At 43.3% G+C, this 17,022-nt stretch overlaps 1 protein-coding gene and 1 long non-coding RNA gene across 9 annotated transcripts in view; one reads left to right on the top strand and one right to left on the bottom strand.

The window, feature by feature from the left end:
• Window positions 1-17,022, bottom strand: part of samd11 (sterile alpha motif domain containing 11) — a 249,612-nt gene that overhangs the window by 211,088 nt on the left and 21,502 nt on the right. The window lies entirely within an intron of this gene.
• LOC127583488 (uncharacterized) lies at window positions 1,622-11,603 on the top strand. The gene is made up of 3 exons (XR_007958263.1): window positions 1,622-1,757; window positions 7,231-7,327; window positions 7,455-11,603. It is a non-coding gene; the product is annotated as an uncharacterized LOC127583488 (long non-coding RNA).

The following is a 17,022-nucleotide window of genomic DNA, read 5'->3' as shown; positions in this document are numbered from 1 at the left end:
CCCCTTCCACCGAATGACGCACAACCGTGCGGGCGAGGGTGGACCCGGTTTCCGGCAACACTTCGCCACACGAACCCCACGCAGGGAAAAAATTAACCACCTCGCAATTATAAATCTAAAAACGAGAACTGTTTTTTTTAATTTATATATACACACACACACGCAAACATGAAGCAGAAATGTAACTAACAGCAGGCACAGAATTTCCCTTTTGAAACCTATTCAGTTTTGCTTGTCATGCGGGACAGATCTTAGATCTGTTTATAGTATTTCCAGTTGTTCTACTCCAGGGAGCACAGATTAACTCATTTGCAGTTTTTCTCCCTGAATTTATAACGGGATATTCTTTAAAAAGGGAAAGTTCCATTTCAATTCGACTTTTAATTTATATGCAAAATTAAGTTGCCATAAATTCTTCCCCAGCGAATTTAAAACGTTCTCTGTTGGCTTCGAGGTATACTAATGGTTTATGGAAGCATGGCTTTTTCAAAGGCAAATATTGTATAAAAGTGCCCAAAACCAATTTTAAATCAAAATTTAAATATCAAAGAGCTCTGTGTTTGTTTTTTTTGGGGGGGGAGGAGGGACATTGGTTTCTTGCCTCTATGGTCTAGAAAGTGGTTTCCTTGAGAAAGAGAAATAGCTGAACGTGTTTCCCCGGGGGAGAGAGAGAGACAGACTGGGGCTGGATGAGTCAGTCCGGGGAGCGAGCACTGGGAGTGGGCGGCGGGTGCGGTGCCAGACAGGTGGGACCCAGGCGGAGACACAGCGAGTGGGAGGGCAGAGCGGGGGGCAGCGTCAGCTTCGCTCCAAGTTTGTGGATTCAAAACAAAGGAAGGGGGTGGCGGGGAATGAAAGAGGACAAAGAAGTCAGAAGAGGAATGTAGAGAGAGTTCTCAATGCGAGGCGAGGACGGAGGTCAGAACAGGTTGGTCAAGGAGAGGAGACGGGCCGCCCTCGGTGTCGGGGCAGTCATTCAACACAGATTACCAACTCGCTTCTGATGCCTCTTCAGTTACCGCATTCTTACAGTCCCGCGCACTGCTTTTAAAATCAGATGCAGCCTGCAGAGTGGGTCTTTACAGAAGTGGCAATGGTACTATGCAAAAAAAATCATGTGCTAACGCTAAATGTACTGACGAAATGACACAGAGGATGTAAAGACCTTTGCAACGTGTTTATTCTTTTGTATATATTATGAATAAAGTTTATTTTTGGAAATAAAATAATATTGCATTCCTCACTTTGGCTCTGGGGTACACCTTCCGAGCACGGTTGCACAACACAAATGTTATTAATTAATTAAGCAGCAAAAACCTCCTCCGGGGTCTGCAACATCTTGGGTCGATGCCTCGTCTCAAACTTATTTCCACTTCCAGAATGCAACCTCTCTTTCTTTGATCTAAATAATGGAAACTTTCTGCCCCCGTACGCCCACGGGGCGTGAAACTGCCAGAACTACATTGTAAATTGCACCATACTTTTTATTTGCATTATTTTAACAACACCCCCCCTCCCAAAAAAAACTAAATTCATGTGACCAGTCGAGGGGTTGAACGCATGGAGAAGGACAACGTCAGCACTCTTGCACAAAATATATTCACTTACCATAGCTGGAGATGTTTGTATCGTCTCACTTCTTCCCCCCCATTAATAATCCCTGTTACTTGCTTTACTGATCAAGTTGCGGCGCTGCCGGTTTAAACCCGCGGCGAGGCTGTCCTAATTTAAAGGGACATTTCTCCGAGCGTTGGAAGGTAAGATTTGATGGACACTCCGTTACTCATTATGCTGGCCCACAGCTGTACTTCCCCGCCCCTGAGTGTTGTCGATTTCCCCTTTAGCCATTACTAGCGGTTGGTTTCCCCCCCTGAACTCAATGCTCAACAGAGGCAGGATAGGAAGTATTGCATTTCTGTAGCGCCCTTCCCAACCTCCGGGTATCCCATAACCCTTCATAGGCAATGAACCCCTTTCTCAGTGTTATCACCAGCCTCCCATACAGAGAGCACGTGTACAAACAGCCAAGTGATAACCACTAGATAATGTGCTTGTGATGTTGGCCGAGCTATCAAAATATTGGCTCATAAATTTTCAGAAAGTCACAATGGAATCTTTCAGGTCTACCTGACAGAGAAAGCGAGGCACCAAGTTTAACATCTAGAAGGACACAAGAGACTGCAGCTGCTGGAATCGGGAGCAACAAACAATCTGCTGGAGGACCTCAGCAGGTCGAGCAGCATCTGTGGGGGGTGGGAGAGGGAATTGTCGACGTTTCGGGTCGAAAACCCTGCGTCAGGACTGAAAGAGGAGAGGGGGAGTGGTGAGACAGGAGTCTGAGGTGATTGGTGGACTGAGGAGGGTGTGAGATGACAGACAGGTGGTGCCAGGGAGGGGAGGGGGGGGGTGGAGTGGGAAGACAGTGGCAGGTGGGTGATAGATGGAGGCAGACACAGAGAAAAAAAGGGGAGGCAAGGTCAGGGGAGTTTAGCATCTAATCTGAAAGATGGCATCTTCAACAGTGAAGCACTCCCTCAATACTGCAGTGGTAGCCTAGATTTTATGCTCAATCTCTGGAGAAGGTCCAGAGTCTCCTGAGGGTGCTACCATCAGGGCAGTTGACGCCAAAGACAGAAAAAGCTTGCAGTCAGTTGCTGCTTCTTCGATCACCGTCAGGAGGCATGCCCAGGAAATAATGGAGGATTGTTAGCTATGAGTCAGCAGGACAGAAGGTTTTTGTTGGTTTAAATTCAAGGAATTGGCGGAATCCAGATCGCGGGAGCTCTGCACTGTTGGAGGTGCTGGCTACCGGATGAGACATTAAACCAAGGACCCAGTCTGCTCTCAAATGGATGTAAAAGTTTGCGGGGGAGGGCCTCCCGGGATTCTGGCCAAATGCATTCCTCAAAACACATTATCTGGTCATTAAACCATCATTTGTGCAAGAATTTGCTACATTATAATACTTGAAATCATCTTGGGATGACCTATAAGAAAATGAAAGGTAATATATAAGCAAGTCTTTCCTTTTCAATAGAGACACAAGAGATTATTAGTAGGAACACATGGAATTTATTTTTCTTTCCCATTATTTCCAAGCAGTTAGCTGTCCAATGGGCTCACACACACACCACTGAGTTACCAATCAGGATGAGTGACTGGTTCTTTGACTCTTCCTTCTCCATGGGGAAGGCTTGTTCTCCACTTAAAGCTCACCACAAACATGCATGTAAAAGCGACACTTCCTCAGATAGTGGAGGGCAGACACCCTGGCGCTAACTAACATTAGATTTCTAAACTGCTGAGTCTGTCTGCTACCTCTTCCATTAGAACCAATTCCATTCCACAAGGAAGACCACATTGTCCATTGCTTAATAGAACAAGACTTACTATAAAAGATTGCATCCATTATTACTCACAGGTCATTGTACCTCTATAGAAATAACAATATCTCCCTCATGTTATGCCTCTGCTCCTTTCCAAGTAGTTCTAATGTGGGAATATTAGTGAGGCACTCAACTAATGTGGCAAATATTATGGTGGCACAGTGGGGGCAGCACTGTAGCCCAGTCGGTAGTGCTGCTGCCCCACAGTTCCAGTGACTGTGGTTGGATCCTAACCTTAGGTGCTGTCAGTGTGGAGTTTGCACGTTCTCTCTGTGACTGTTCCCAGGGACTCCAGTTTCCTTCTAGAATCCCAAAGATATGCAGGTTGGTAGATTAATTGGCCATTGTAAATTGCTCTTAGTGTGTAAATGAGTGGTACAATTTGGGATAGAGTTGAGGGGAATGTAGGGAGAATGCAATAGGACTAGTGTAGAATTAGCATTAGTGGGTGCCGAGGAGTTGGGTGTGATCTTGGTGGGCTGAAGGGCCAGTTTCCTTGCTGTATGACTCTAACCTTGCATTTACATGGCACACTTAATGTATTGGTATTGGTATTGGTTTATTATTGTCACTTGTACCAAGGTACAGTGAAAAACTTGTCTTGCATAACTGATCGTACAGGTCAATTCATTACACAGTGCAGTTACATTGAGTTAGTACAGAATGCATTGATGTAGTACAGATAAAATCAGTAACAGTACAGAGTAAAGTGTCACAGCTACAGAGAAAGTGCAGTGCAATGAGGTGCAAGGTCACGACAAGGTAGATCGTGAGGTCATAGTCCATCTCATCATATAAGGGAACCGTTCAGTAGTTTTATCACAGCGGGTAGAAGCTGTCCTTAAGTCTGGTGGTACGTGCCCTCAGGCTCCTGTACCTTCTACCCAGTGGAAGAGGAGAGAAGAGAGAATTTCCCGGGTGATGGGGTCTTTGATTATGCTGGCTGCTACACCAAGACAATGAGACACATGTCCAAGTATTTCACAGTTGAAGAACACCATGAAAGAGGAACGAGAGGCAACTTAGGGGACCTGCCTAGATGTGCAGTCAAAGATGTGAGGCATTTGAAAGCTGCGCTAAGTAACACAAGGCAGGGGAGTTGGGAGAGCGTTGGAGATTTGGGTCCAACTGCAATGCCAACAAACACATTTCAGAGCCCTTGGACGGTGATGAGGAGTGAGAAACATGGAACTGTAAGCTCTTCCCAAGCGACCCACCCTCACAACTCACTCAGCTACTCTGTCCTCACCCAATACATGGACACAGACACCTATACCCACATTCTTTGCCATTATCCAGTGTCAGCATTGTGACTCAAGGCACAAATTTGGAATGCTCTATCCACATCACCACTGGACAAGAGCTGAGTCAGTGTTGCCACTCTGTGTCTCATGCAGCACATTCATTCCTCTAAGCTGCTGAAGTAAAACACTTGCATGTGTCACAATCATACTACCTAATGTGCCAAGTGTCCCTTTTCCCTCTCCTCCCGATCTACCCAGTTCCTCCTACACCCACCCAGCCCCCATCACCCTGTTCCTTTCCCCTCCTCCACCCGCACCATCTGCCACAGCACCCCACACACCCCTCCACTGGTCCCCTCCCCCCACTGTTCCCATCTGCCCTCCCCACCTCCCTCCCTCGGTTCCATGCCCCACCTTCCTCTCCAATCAGGTTCCATCATCTGCAGGTCTTTGTTGCCTCCACCCGTCACCGTCACTATTTCCACTCCCCCCTCCTCACCTGGATCCACCTATCACCTGCCAGCTCTTGTTCACCCCTTCCCCTCATCTCTTTATACCGGCTATCTCCCCCTCTACTCCTTCAGTCCAGATGAAGGGTCTCGACCCGAAATGTCAACTGCCCATTTCCCTCCACAGATGCTGCTCGACCCGCTGAGGTCCTCCAGCAGATTGTTTGTTGCTCCAGATTCCAACATCTGCCGTCTCTTGTGCCTCCTGATCAGAAGGTGCCAGTTTTGATTACTTTCTGCTCAGGATGTGAGGAGACGAAGGTCTTTCCCCTTTATCCTTATCCAGTAGTTCTTCCTGGGAGCATGTAGGTAATGAGTGAGAACGAGCGGGAATTCAGCTGTGAAGTTAAAAAGCTTGGCAAATGTAAAATGAAGCCAATTGGACATATATTTGGATTGTGCAATGATTTAGCAGCGAGCATGATCTTCAGGTGGGGAAACCATAAACATTTGACAGAGTTCCTTAAGTTGGTAGTTCTGGTGTGCACAACTTCAGGTGCTGTAGAAATAGCACAACAGGTTAGGTAATGCAAGCACTTACTTCTGTAATTACCAAAGCACGCATGTTACGTGTAATAATCCATAACAAAGACAGTCTTCTACCACAGCGTAACAGAGATAAATAAATGGACATTAAAATCACATAGTTTCCTTTTTAAATGCTAATCATTGTACAAACTATTTGGTGCAAATGAAGAACATTTCTAATTATAAGCGTATGTTGTGGTAGCATAGCTAAAAGGATTTGACTGATATCTACAAACCTGCAGGCTCACAATTAAACCACATTCTTTTACAGCAGATGAATGAAAATCTGGTATCATAAGACACTATGTGTATTGAAGAAGATATCCTAACTGCATCAGAAGTCCTTCAACAAATCCCAGATGAGATAACAGCAACCAAAAAAACTGTCCTCTTGTTCTAGTGTTTATGGTCCCGTGGAACCATTTGAAGAAGGGTGGGGGATTTTTACCACTGTCCTAGGCAATGGCTATTCCTCAACCAAAACAACACTCAGTGATTCACTGAAATTTATGGCACAATTGGGTGGTCGTTCATCTTGCTGTTGTTTGTGGGAGCTTGCTGTGTGGAATGTGGCTGCCGTGTTTCCTACAAAGAATACCTCAGAAACTATTCACTGGCTGTAAAGTATTTTGGATGTGAAAGGCTCTACACCATTCATTTATATACTGTGATAAAGATAAAAAAAATTGCTTTATAAAGATGTGACTGAAACCTCACTCTTATCTACCCCGTCCTATCACATTATTTTAGACTCTTCCATCATTCTGCCCTTAATCTGTTGCTTTAATGAAAAATATCCAATATTTCATACCTTCAATTGCGTCTCTATTTCCTCCTTCCAAACTATTTTGCAGTGAATCTATGAGACACCCTCCCTAAAGCCTAAATAACATTCCTATATATGGTGCATACAGTACTCCAAGAGATCTTATTACAGTTTTCTACAGGCTCATAATTTACCACAGGTTTTTATATTCTGTGCCTCTTATGTCAAAACCTAGGGATTTACGTTAGCCTCTTGACAACTTATCAACCAGAGGTGCTGCCGTATAATGTCCTGTAAACCTGAACTCACAACTCGCTCCGACACCATCTATCCACATTCAGAACATAATTACACCCTTTTTAAATAAATGCATTACCTCGCAATAGACCGATATTAAGTTCCATTTGCCTCTCGGCAGCCTGTTCCCCAACATCAATAGTCCTTCACAAATTCCACTTATATTTTGATAAATTAATTTTACTGTTACTTTGTTCTCATCTATTAGGTACCATTCCACCCCCACCCCCAGCCTCCAACCAAATCGTTTTACATTGCATTTGCAGCGGAGAACCAGGTCAAAGAACTGGGGGGACAGTGGAAGAGAACTGGGAAGGGACAGTTGATGTCCCAATAAGCACAGGGACAGCCACAGGGGTTGGGTTGGAAAATGTTGGCACCAACTCCAGTTGATGCCGGCGTTGGAAGCAAGTTTCCACAGGAATATCCAGAAGGAAGTCCTGGCTTTTTTTTTATCAGCTATGTGACATTAAAAGACTTTAATCATTTCCTTACAATAGATGTTAAGGAAGGGACACAAGAGACTGCAGATGCTGGAATCTGGACCAAACAATAAACTACTGGAGGAGCTCAGCTAGTCAGGCAGTGTCTGTGGAGGTAAAGGGATGTTCAATATTTTGGGTTGAGACCCTGCATCAGGACTGGGGTGGGAGGAGGGGAAGGGGAAACTAATTCTTCCTCGACCTTGACCTGAAACGTCAACACATCTGTTTTGCCTCCACAGATGCTGCTTGACCAGCCGAGTTCTTTTTAAGCTAACTGGCCCACAGTTCCACAGATTAGCTCAAGAAAGGACGCCATTGGCCGCTCCCCTCTGTCTCATTTGCAGGATGGCACCTCCAGCAATGCAGCTGTCCCCAGGATCACATAACCTTGTGTCCAACTCCTTGAACTTTCTGGGAATGCAGAACAACTTGAAGGAGGAATATAAGCTTCCCATTTGTGGAAAAGAACTTTCTCAGCAGTCGCAGCTAACCTCTTGTACACAGCAAGAGAATGAGAGAAGGAAAATCATCACCGTTGTGAAAGTTGTTTTCCTCCTCTCTCCCCTTTCACCATCAAATTTCCAGGTCTCTTTGGGATCTTCCGAAGGAAGACTCCACAGTGTCAGACGTTCGGGATGTTCCTACCTTTTCCTCACCTATTGAGGGACCATTATTTCTATTCCATGGTTAAACTAGCGCAGAATGTGAGTCAGATAGTGGCCAAGGTCATGGAGTCACAAGAACTAATGACCCAGGGACTGCCAAGTGCACAGAAAGACCTGGAGTCTTCCAATAGATGACAATCGGCAAGTCAGGCAAATTCCTCCACCCAGCCTTCAAATCTCAATAGATTCAGCCTCACTTGGGGGAGTGCAACATTCTGCAATCTAATGTCCACACAAAAAGTACAGAAGTCTTTTACCCAGCCTGAGAGAATGTGTTAATGAACAAGAGAGACATTGGCCAGTACCATTGACTTAATTAAGTTTGAGGTAGTGTTGCAACATCATGATACCAGCATAAACATTAATCCTGTGGAAGACCAACCCTACAGTTGTGGTGGATAATGGTCACCAGCTAAAGTGACTCAATTCCAATCATTTAATTGGTTTCCGCCGCAAACTGAAGGGAGGAAATGGACACTTTCTTTGAGCTAGTGATTAACATTGCAAAGGTGCACACACATGACTTGTTGCTGGGTACTCTGAAATAATTGTCTTGTAAAGGGAACTCTGCTTCCTCGGGTTGGAGGGTCGAGAATCGAGAGGAGGTGGCCTCAGAATAAGCAATTAGGACCGAGATCAGTAGAAATTACTTTAGGGTTGTAAATCTTTGGAATTCTCTTCTGCATACACCAATGGATGCTCGGTCATTGAGTGTATTCAAGCCTAATATCGATAGATATTTGGACATTAAGGGAAACAGATGATATTGGGAAATGGGGTGGAGAAGGGGATGTGAGGTTTAACCATGATCTTACTGAATGGTGGAGCAGACTCAGGCTCCCCTTCTGATTCTATTTATAATTGTTATTAATGGAAACGTTGAGCCCAAGTGGAAGACAAAAAATATATTGTACCAATTAAGAATTATTTTCGATCATTTGATCTCCATACCAGTTCAAACCATATCCAAAATATTAGTCAGATGGCCCTTTTGTTAGGAACAAGCACTTCACTTGCAACTAAAACTGGAGCCAATTCCCATTTCATTCCTTGTAAAACCGGGGTCATAAAATAAATGTTTTGTTTGTTTCTGTCCTAATGCCTTCCAGTGTGTGCATAGCAAGGTAACAAGTTTACTAAATGATTTACTCCTAAGCTGATGGGAAACAGTCATGTTGTAACATGTTAGTGATAAGATTGCAATTATCAGCCCACTTGTTTCAAGAAAGTTGGAAATGACTCCTCTTCTGTTTTCTAAAACCAAATGTCGTAAGGATGCCAGTATTTTGTGGATGAACACACTGTCCTTTTGCCTCTGGATTCCAGGTTTGAATCCAATCAAAAACAAATGAGAAGAAAAATTCCTTCCAATACAATCTCTACATTTCTCTCCTCTGCGTAGAGCACAGAAGTCAACCACAGTTCAACTTAAATAAGGACCAATTTGGAAATCGTGTACAATGGGAAATAAAAATGTTCAATATCATGCCAAACTTATTAGTCTTGAGGTGAATGTCACAAAAAGATTGTTAGGGCAGAATAACAGTGACCAGTGTTCATCTACCTCAGTGACCAGTTCTCTTTCCTGACACCAACCCACCAAACTCAACAATGCCCCAGCATTACAAAACAAAATATAGAAAAAAATGTGTAATAAATATTTGATGGATGTCCAATCCTGTTTAAATTTCCAGATGTAACAAGAAATTACAGTGAAATATAAATCTTGCAGCTGGATATATATCCATTGTTAGGCTTCTAGATTATGATCCAGAGACATTTATTATAAATATGAGAATTAACTTAATTATTAGAAGTATTTTACTGGTATGCCTCATCAAGGTAAAAGTTATAATTTTATTAATGTATCTCTGGCCTGCCATAATACAAATGTTTCTTGACTAATAAACCTTCTTCCCTTCTCATATGAATCAATGCAGCTATGGTTGTCGTCATGCTGAATCCTCCTCTCTTGCTCCTCCTAGGGGAATGGTGAAATAATGGTTGTGTTATTGGTTGGTAATCCAGAGACCAGTGAACATTTGGAGAAATGGGTGCAGTTCTGGTCGCCACATTACGGGAAGGATTTTGAGGCTTTGGAAAAGGTGCAGAAGAAGTTTACCAGGATCTCTACAGAACTCTGGTTAGGCTGCATTTAGTGTATTGCGTGCAATTCTGGTCACCTCACTATAGGAAGGATGTCGAGGCTTTAGATGTGCAGAGGAAGTTTACTAGGATGCTGCCTGGATTAGAGGGCATGTGCTATCAGGAGAGGCTGGACAAACTTGGCCTCTTTTCTCTAGAGCGGCGTAGGTTGAGGGGTGATCTGTTGGGAGTGTATAAAATTATGAGGGGCATAGGTAGGGTGGACAAGCAATATCTCTTTCCCATTATTGAGCAATCCAATACCAGAGAGTATGCAATTAAGGTGAGAGGGGGTAGGTTCAGAAGAGAAGTGAGGGGTATGTTTTTTACTGAGAGAGCGGTGGATGCCTGGAATGTGTTGCCTGATAGGGTGGTGGAGGCAAATTCACTGGGGGCTTTTAAGAGGGGCTTGGATGGGCACATGAATGAGAGGAAAACGGAGGGATATGGGCGTTCTGTAGGTAGGAGGGATTAGCTTTGTCGGCGCAATATTGTGGGCTGAAGGGCCTGTTCTGTGCTGTACTGTTCTGCGTTACCTGGATTAGAGAGCGTGAGCTGCAAAGAGAGGTTGGACAAACTTGGACTGTTTTCTCTGGAGCGTCGGAGGCTGTGGGGAGAACTGATAGAGGCTGATAAAATGATGAGAGACAGAGGTCAGGTCGATAGTCTTTTTCCCAGGTTGGAAATGTCAAATACTGGAGGGCACAGCTTTAAGGTGAGGCGGGGAAGTTTAAAGGAGATTTACAAGGCAATTTTTTTTTTCGCAGAGTGGTAGCTGCCTGGAACGCACTGCAAGGGGAGCTGATGGAAGCAGATATGATAGTAACATTTAAGAGGCATTTGGACAGGCACATGAACAGGCAGGGACTGGAGGGAAGTTGACCATGTGCAAGCTGACAGCATGAGTTAGATTGGCGGAAGGGCCTGTTCCTGTGCTCTGCTGGTCTATGTTCTAGAACATAGAACATTACAGCATAGTACAGGCCCTTCGGCCCACAATGTTGTGCCGACATTTTATCCTGCTCTAAGATCTATCTAATCCTTCCCTCCCACATTGCCCTCCATTTCTCTATCAGTCATGTGTCTATCTAAGAGTCTCTTAAATGTCCCTGATGTATCTGCCCCCACAACCTCTGCCGGCAGTGCGTTCAACGCACCCACCACTCTCTGTGTAAAAAAAACTTACCCCTGACATCCCCCTTATACCATCCTCCAATCACCTTAAAATTATGCCCCCTCGTGGTAGCCATTTTCGCCCTAGGAAAAAAATCTCTGACTGTCCGCTTGACCTATGCCTCTTATCATCTTGCACACTATGAATTAATTCTCTAGAGACAGAAGATCAACTCCCACCAAAGCATTTTAAATTCAGTTAAATAAAGCTGAAACCTGAAAAAGGTTGGAAATAGTGACCATGAAACTCACCAATCGTTGTAAAGCCCATCTAGTTCATCAACGCCCTATTCCTAACACACTCGGTCTGGCCTATGTGTGACTCCAGACCTGTAGCGTTGTGGTTGGCTTTTAACTGCCCTCTGAAATGACCCAGTAATCCACTCAGTTCAAGGGCAATTAGGAAAGGGGAATAAACTGTGGCCTTACCTGCAACATCTTGTAAAAGAATTTAAATTTCTTTACTGCTTTGAAATCAATATTTTTTGGATTTGTCTCTGGAACCTCAAAACTCAGGAACTCGTTACTGTCCTCAGCCTTTCCTTCCTCCTAATAAAATTCTGACTTTTAAAACCAAGAACTGTCATCATCCATTCACTGCTTCCTGAATGACTACATCTATTTAACCCTTTCCAATCCTGGTGGCTACTGGTACAATGGGTCATAGACCTGCACGTCAGTTTGTATATCCTGATCATCGCTGTAAGATTATAACATTCAAAGTCACATTCGAATTTATTGTCATACGCACAAGTCTATGTGTGCACAAGTGCAATGAAAAACTTACTTGCAGCAGCATCACAGGCACAGAGCATCAGATAAGCAGCGTTCACAAGAAAAACATAAACAGAAAATATACACAATTTTTACAAGAAAGAACACAATTAGAACAAAAAAAACAAAGTCTATTTTAGTGCAAAGTGGTCATAGTGTTGCTAAACTGTAGTGATTAGGGTTGTGCTGGTTGGTTCAAGAACTGAATGGTTGAAGGGAGGTTACTGTTCTTGAACCTGGTGGTGTGGGACTTCAGGCTCCTGTACCTTTTCAATAAACTTTTCAATAAACCTGATTTATTGAATATACAAAAACTTTAATTAACCTTTGAAAGAATGTTTCATAGAATGAAAATTTCATGGAACATACAGCCATTCAGGCCAATTAGACCATGTCAGTATTTATACTCCCTCTCTATGAACCTCCTCCACTCCACACTGAACTCCTCCTTTCAGCATAAATTTCCAGCTCTTCCTTAAATGCATCCGAGTTACATTTTTGCTTCGTGCTGCCAGTGACAATCAATACTCCTGTCGTTCAACCTTGGTGACCGCATTGCTGCAAGTGATTCAAACTGGTGTACGCACATGTTTTTGGCAGACTTCAGTTCCTAGGACAACAGCTTACACTGTGACGGTCACCCCCGATGTTGAACGTTGCCTGATATGGCTCAGGGCCTGTGGTTGCCATAGCAATCTCTGCCATGCCTGCTCTGGGACTGGGAAGGTGCAAGATGAACTCTTGATCTCTCAATCAACCTCATCGTGGCCCTTGCATCTTATTGTCTACCTGCACTGCACTTTCTCTGTAGCTGTTACACTATATTCTGCATTCTGTTATTGTTTTTCCCTTTTGTACTACCTTGATCTACTTAAGTATGGAATGATCTGTCTAGATGGCATGCAAACAAAGCTTTTCATTGTAGTAGGTACATGTGACATAAAAAAATAAACCTATTACCAATTACCACGTTTCCTTTGTGCCTTCCTCTCATCCAGTTAAAATTTCTTTCTCCTTGTCTCTTCCTGTGCCTGCTGGACAATCTACCTCCAGATGTCTTAGCCAATTGTCCATGTCAATTCTCACCATCTCTGTACGTTGCTTACCATCGTCACTACAGCAGAGGTACGGATGTCCACAGATCATGGCCATCCAGGACGTCCTTGGGAAAGGGCCATCATCCATCCACTGAATGTGGCCAAGACACCACAAATATCTTATGCACGTCATCTATGTGCAACCATCCTCCATTTCTCTTCACAGATTACCCTGCTTTTATTGGGAGAAGCTGCTGTTGTTTCTTTCCTCCCTTCTTTAACAAGACTAAGTAAATCAACTTTGTTTACTGTACAGTAGCCTGCTCGCTGCATATTCACTGCATGACACCGTATTGGTAATAAGTATCATTACAGCAAAGAGGTGTTTTTAAAATTGTTTTCAAGTACAGCAATAAACTACTAATTTGCAGCAAGCTTTATCCTACACAGCTCAGCTGATAGTATCAGAATGCCTTCCAAATAATAGGGCCTGAATATAAAAAAGAGGTAAAGTAATAATGCCATCATGGATTTAAGAAAACGATAGCCAATACAGACCAGCAAAACATCCAGCAACTTATGCCCATCAAAATGAACTAGAATATTTGTTCAGTGATAAAATCTGAATGATATTTTTGATTAACATTTGAAAGCATAGCACTCCCAAACAGACAATATCATCTCACATAGACACGATATAAAATATTGCATACACTGTAAAACCTCTGGAATGTGTGAGTTGCCCGGTAAATAACCTTGACATTGATTCCCTAGGAGGGTTCAAAGAATTAATGGAAGATTTTTGGCTGAGTTACAAGGAAGAGCATAATGAAGTGTTTCACTTCATTACTTCAATACATCCCAAAATATTCTGCAGCCAATGAAGTACTTTTGAAACAAAGCCTCAGTTCTAAAGTAGAAAACAGGACTGCCAATTTGCACACAACAAGCTCCCAACAACAGAGATTACTAAGACAACAACATTTCTTTCACTAGTGTTGACTGATGGTTAACCATGAGCCAATTCATTGGGTTAACTTTTTAAAGCAGTGCCGTCAAATCTCTGTGTTCATCTGGGAGAGCAGAGGGGGTTCAGTTTAGTATTTCTTCCAACAGAGAGGGAGAAAAACTGTACCAAATTCCATTGTGGAGCATCAATATATCATAGAGTCATACAGCATGAAAACAGGCCCTTCGGCCCAACTCGTCCATGCTGACTGTGTTGTCCAGCGAGCTAGTCCCATCTGCCCACATTTGGCCCATAGCCCTCTAAACCTCTCCTATCCATGGACTTATCTAGATGGCTTTTAAATGTGCCCGCCTCAACCACTATTTCTGGCAGCTCATTCCAAATATGCACCACCCTCTGTGTAAAGAAGCTGCCCTGATGTCCCTTTTAAATCTCTCGCCTCTGATCTTAAACCTATGCCCTCTTGTTTTTAGCACCTCCTACCTGGGAAAAAGACTGTGTGCTTTCACCCTGTCTCTAGCCCTCATGATCTTATACACCTCTATCAGGTCGCCCTCAATCTCTACATTCCAGGTTCCATATCACGGAGAGAAGAAGATGAGAATCTTCAACAGCGAGGAGTAACATGGAAAGAAAGTTAACAGGCCTTCACACTGACATTGTCCTCCTTTTGTTTATGAGACCATTGGTATATTATGCTCATGGAATCACAAGATACAGCACAGAAACAGGCCCTTCAGCCCAGCGAGTTCATGCTATCATCAAGCATCCATTTTTACATTCACCCATTTTATCCTCTCCTCATTCCCATCGTGCCCCCAGACTCCACCACTCACCTATACACAAGGGGCAATTTACAGTGGCCAATTAACCTGCCTACCCACAGTTTTTGGGATGCAACCAGAGCACCCAGAGGAAACCCAGATGGTCATAGGGAAAAACTTGCAAACTCCACACAGACAGCGCCAGAGGTCAGAATTGAACCTGGGTCGCTGGAGCTGTGAGGCAGTAGCTCCGTTCGCCAAGCCACTGCGTAATGCCGATTCCTCCTTTTGAGTTTTATTTGCGTTTAATGCTTCAGTGTTACAAATTTTGTTATTAAATGTTTGTGGGGAAAATGCAAAATAATTCTGCATGGCTGAATTTCACTCATTAACTCTCCTCCTCTTTCTCTCCTGGAAACATAGAACAGTACATCACAAGAACAGGCCCTTCAGCCCACAATGTCTGTGCCGACCATGATGCCATTTTAAACTGCACATCTGCCTGCATGTGGTCTATCTCTCTCCATTCCCTGACATACCGTACCAAGGGAGTGGACTGACTGTGCACCAGCAACCCTCTTGTAATTTGTCTAAGGCCATTCTCTACGTGAGAAACCATAAAGCAAGGTTTTCAGTGGATTTCTTGACAAAGGAGGGGGAAATTATTCCTGAACCTAAACCTAACCTCATTGAAGCTCTGCCTCCACTGAGATCAATCAGGAACAGAAACCCTGGTTATTCTTTTGTTTTCATTTCCCAGCTGAGGTACACTGGTAGTGTTCTTCCCATGGCTCAGACAAACTCATTCAACACAAAGCAAACTGAATCATTAAGAGCCTTCTTCCCACTATCTAACTCTGCACTTCACCATCTGGTAAATCCATCCACAGCACAGATCTGTGCATCGCCAAGAGAAAAATTAGTAATGATTTAAATACATCAATGTGTTTATTAACAGATGCATTGAGCTGGGTGCAGAGTGGAACATTAGAAGTCAAAAGGTAAAATGTATTATTTTTGGAACTGTCCTTTGGTATGTTTCTCTCTTTCCTATAGGATCATCATCTGCTTGGCTTTATGCCAGTGGTCCAGAATTTGGGAACATAGCCTGTTCCAAGTGATGCCCCCAAGTGTGACAAATGTCACTGCTGGGAGATAATCTTCCTGGCCAGTGAACTTCAGACTGAGTATTAACTCCACGTCCACTACCTTGACCAAGAAATGCACTTCCTTATTGTACTGAAAAGATAAAATATCTAAGTCGAAAGCAAAGTAATTTAACTATTTCCCTTTGTATATGTGCAATGTTAAGAAAATTGGTTTATTTACAAAAGCTATTAGTTCAGAATTTACTAGATGTCAGAAGTTTATTTAGCAACACACAGCAGACTGCAAAAAAGTTGAGGCAATGCTCTCTGAATGCAGTTACCACGAATTCAGATGCTCCAATTCCTTTCGAAAGTCCTGATTAACTCTGTTTCTATTAACCTTCAACACAGCAGATCATTGCCAGCCCTAAGGTAAAAAAAAATCCTCACATCCCCTCCTGTCTTTGTGGCCTTCACTTTGAATCCGTTTCTCCTGGTCCTCAAACCATCATAAACCCTCTTACCTAACTCACCATAATCATGTCCACCTCTCTCAAATCTGATAAGAACATAAGAAATAGGAGCAGGAGGAGGCCATCTGGCCCGTCGAGCCTGCTCCGCCATTCAATAAGATCATGGCATGGACTCAGGTCCATCTACTCAGTCTCATCTCATCTCAGTCTCCTCTGATCCAACAACCCCAGCTTCTCCAGTTTAACTTTGTAGCTGAAACCTTAATAACAATGAACCCTTGATGGATAGTGTAATATTCTCCAGGTGCACTCCAAATGCATTGAGTCCAACCCACTCTATCAAATTAAATAGCGGGGAAATGACTACAAGCCAAAAGGAAGACTTCCTTTCTTTAAAACTGATCTATGTTGATAGCCTTTAACAGTCTTGGAAGAATATTCCACTTGATTTAGAAATCAACTGAAGGACATTGAAGCATTATTTCTGATAAGTTGTCAAACAACAGGAACAGTCACCCTGCACCTAATGATATGCTGAAGCCAAGCATTGCTTTAGCTTTCAGATTTGAGAATGCACCAAGTCCTAACTCAAATGATAATTAGGCAGTCTCCAAGCTGAAAATCAGCACAAGAATTTTAGATTGTTTTGCTATTTCAAATAGCAATATGAAACGATATACTAAAGTATTGAGCACAGTATAAGAAAGAGTGAAGGAAC

This window comes from Pristis pectinata, chromosome 26 (assembly GCF_009764475.1).
Source record: "Pristis pectinata isolate sPriPec2 chromosome 26, sPriPec2.1.pri, whole genome shotgun sequence".
Lineage (NCBI taxonomy): Eukaryota > Metazoa > Chordata > Chondrichthyes > Rhinopristiformes > Pristidae > Pristis > Pristis pectinata.
The sequence above is the reverse complement of the archived record's forward strand: the minus strand, read 5'-3'. Positions and strand labels throughout refer to the sequence as shown.